The 3,834-nt window shown below is 38.0% G+C and overlaps 1 protein-coding gene across 1 annotated transcript in view; it reads left to right on the forward strand.

Moving 5' to 3' along the window:
- LOC107691138 (tumor protein p53-inducible protein 11-like) overlaps positions 1-3,834 on the forward strand; it is a 74,845-nt gene that overhangs the window by 1,635 nt on the left and 69,376 nt on the right. The gene's annotated exons all lie outside the window — the stretch shown is intronic.

Here is a 3,834-nt window from a genome sequence, read left to right on the forward strand (position 1 = left end):
ACATTTCTGTCCCCCTCATTTCTGAAATGATGGCTACGCCCCTGATTACCAAGAATTTTTTTTTTCAGATTAAAATGTGCATTATTGCTAATAAAGCAAGGAGTAGTTGAAAACAGATCTGGTAAAAAAGCCGAAAAGGAAAAGCTCTTAAGGTAAAGTTACTTGATTGTTGTTGATATGTGAAGAAAAATGGCTATAACAGCACACATTGACACAAAAGACACCATTTTTGTGGAATGGCACAGTTGTTGAAATGTTTAATTTAGACTTCTACCCTTCTGTAAGTCCATCTTTATAATTGTACTGGAAATGATTTTTAGCAGCATGTGTATACTGTAATGCTCTGACTTTAATCTGTTGATGATTACTGGGCAACAGTACAGAGATTCATAATGATATCATGTGAATAGTCTAGACATTTTTTTAAACGTTAAATCAGTAAATATGGCGTTTGTAAGTCTGCAGCACTGCAATGTATACTCACATAATTTTTTTTAATACCATGGTCTTTGCACCGACAGAGATTTCAAGTGAAGCATTCGCTGAATTTTAAATTATAATATTAAAGGCCTTTTCATACTTATTTCAACGCAAGAAGCTTTTGGAAAAGACACGCATGTATGTGACAACAAAGACAATGAAACTTTTCCACCTCTCAAACTACCAGCATTTGAGCTTTGTTGTGGTTTCAAGTATTTACTATCAGTAGTCTTGCTGTAATCATGTTCTTGGCATTGTAAAGGAATTCTTGGAAATCTCTGCGCCCTCTCTGACGTGTTACTTGCGCTGCTTAAATTCAAATAATTACTGCTTGCAGTCTTAATGAAACAAGGACAGGTGCAACAAGGAAATGTTTTGGTAATGTCTGGCTGTTTCCTCGTTTCTTGTCATGTTCACACCATTGAAATAGTGCCCACAGTCCTTTTTTCACCATTTGTTTTTGTGTGGTTTGTCACATTACAGCTCAACTCAAAGAACCATCGTGGTCGCCCTGTCTGAGGTGATTCCTCAAGCAGCTGGTGTGAATAGTGATTCTCAGGCATGCCTAGCTAAAGTTTTACGAGAAAAACCACACTGCAATGATCCAAAGTCCATAGCACTTTTTGTGCTGCTGCCGTTTTTGATAATGAAAGCATAAAGCAGCGGTTAGTTGCATGTGTTTTCCTGATCTTCGGTGTGGGAATTTATTACGCAAAGGAGGAGGAAACTGTGTCCCGTTATTCCAGATTCTGTTACCATGGTAACATAAGGATGCAGGGGCTATGCATTTTATATAAAGTGCAGATATTGACCACTTGCTTTCTTTGAAATAGGGGCTTGAAAGGGCATGGTAATCTAAATCGAAATCCGGATCATATGTACACAGGACCCTTCGGTCCATTTCAGATGTCTCATGAAACCATGTGTAGTTATGCCCGTCTGTGGGGTGGAAATATGGAAGAAAACACCACCTTCTTGGGTGCAAAGATTGATTACAGCGAGTTTCAAGAAATATCTCCGTAATAGATGACATTTCTGGGTGGCAATGCTGTGAAGTGACCTGTAAAAAGACTGTCATTATCCATAGGCTACTTGCGGCTTTTATCTGCTTTCATTCATTGAGGCTGAGAGGTTCTCCTCAATATGATCATTTTGTTTTTCTAATCATGTCGATAGTGGTGATGATGATTTAATATCACTGCAATGAGGCAAACTGTTCTGCTGCCATTTCACAAGAGTGCAGCACTCTGGGTAAGACAAGCAGATGGTGACCTGCTTTCTGTCCTGTCTTATTCTATCACTGGGTTGATTTATCAAGCACTGTTGTGTGAAACTGTGACGGCACCATATTTCTTCAGTTGCTGTATCCCGTGATTCCATGATGATGGACAGTTTGGTAGAAGATGCTGCAGTGAAAAAATTATTTAGGCTATTATTGATGATGTTAATAGTAGTGCCTGGATAAGTATTGTAGCTTTTTTTTGTTGTTGTTATTTTAGAGTTTCTAAAGATAACACTCTGTTTGGGATGGACACTTGAGTAGGCCTGTTGCGATAGTCAATATTTCGACTTATCGCACGATATATGGAATTGAGCGTGATAATTTTTGGTATAATTAAAAATAATGATTTATATTATTTTTTACAAAAAATTTATGTCACCAACATTTTATTCGATCGCGCTGCCTCTGTTATCTCGTCTTCTCTTTGTGGTGGAGGCGGGGCGCAAGCGTCTCCCCACACACACACACACAGAGCGGACAGCATTGAAGCTGCGTATCGCGTTCGGTTACGACAGTCAAGACGATGAAACTCTCTCCGAGAGCGCACAGTAAATGACGTTTACAACTGTTAAAAGAAAAGGCTCAATAAACTACATAACAGATTTAATACACTACGCATCAATATCTCTTCTCTTTCTGCTTTAAACGTTTCTATGTGGAGCGCTGCGCGCTGTGACTCTGTGTTGCTTCAAGCGCATCATTCTGCGCACAGGATGCGCTTTGTGCCGCTCTGGATTGAGCCTTTCATACTGTATTATAATACTTTTGCACATGATAGGACAGAACAAGAAAGGCTATTCATAATTTAATGTATAGCACAGTAATGGAGGCAGCAACATATGATAGATAGGACTCCTATTCTATATACTATAAACTTGTATAGGCCTGGGCGATAAAACGGTATCGATATTTATCAACGGTGCACCTTCTTCGATAACGATAGAAAAATGTTCGATATAGGACACGATATAGGTAGGTGCTATGAGTGACGCAGACAGCTCACACAAACACGAACACATGCTGAAATGAATTATCGATACCGAACGATATGAAACATTATATCGCTGATAAATTATTTAGCTATATCGCCCAGCCCTAAACTTGTATATTTATATAGAATAGGAGCGATGGAGCTAGTGAGCGACGCCTCGTGGTACCATCACAGAGAGGCTTAAAATCACTTTCCAGAACATTCTCGTTCACCATTCCTGGCTGGTGGAATGACTGTATTATAATACTTTTGCGCATGATAGGACAGAACAAGAAAGGCTATTCATAATTTAATGTATAGCACAGTAATGGAGGCAGCAACATATGATAGATAGGACTCCTATTCTATATACTATAAACTTGTATAGGCCTGGGCGATAAAACGGTATCGATATTTATCAACGGTGCACCTTCTTCGATAACGATAGAAAAATGTTCGATATAGGACACGATATAGGTAGGTGCTATGAGTGACGCAGACAGCTCACACAAACACGAACACATGCTGAAATGAGTGCTGTGTCTGCCTGTGATGAGGAGATTGTGAATAAAGAATGAATATTAGTCAAATTTAAAATAAACATTTACATTTAAATGTTAGGTGTGCATTAGGGAGCGTCATTAGTGGCGCGCGAGATGCAGTGATGATGTAAGTGACGTTGTTGCATTTTAATGTTTTGTTAGTCTAGACCACGAGACACGCAGTTGCTGCGTTATTCATTCAAAATATATTTATTCCTTCCCTTTCTAGCTTGTACTTATTTGAACGATGCCTAAAACTTGGTATTACAAGCACTTCCTGTGTCTTTGCCTTTTTAAGAAGAATCGCTTTATGTATTCCCCAATTGTAAGTCGCTTTGGATAAAAGCGTCTGCAAAATGACTAAATGTAAATATGTTGTTGTCTCATTACTGCTGTGCATTTAAAAGAAATGTAATTTAAATTTATAGCATATAGTATTTATATATAAATATATTTACTTGTTTTTCATGAATGTATTTTACTACAATACAAAGAGCAATGTATAACATTTTACCAGATTTAGTCCTACACTTATTCACTTTTATTTGTTCCCCAATAAT

The sequence above is a fragment of the Sinocyclocheilus anshuiensis genome, unplaced genomic scaffold, assembly GCF_001515605.1.
Source record: "Sinocyclocheilus anshuiensis isolate Anshui unplaced genomic scaffold, SAMN03320099.WGS_v1.1 scaffold2, whole genome shotgun sequence".
NCBI lineage: Eukaryota > Metazoa > Chordata > Actinopteri > Cypriniformes > Cyprinidae > Sinocyclocheilus > Sinocyclocheilus anshuiensis.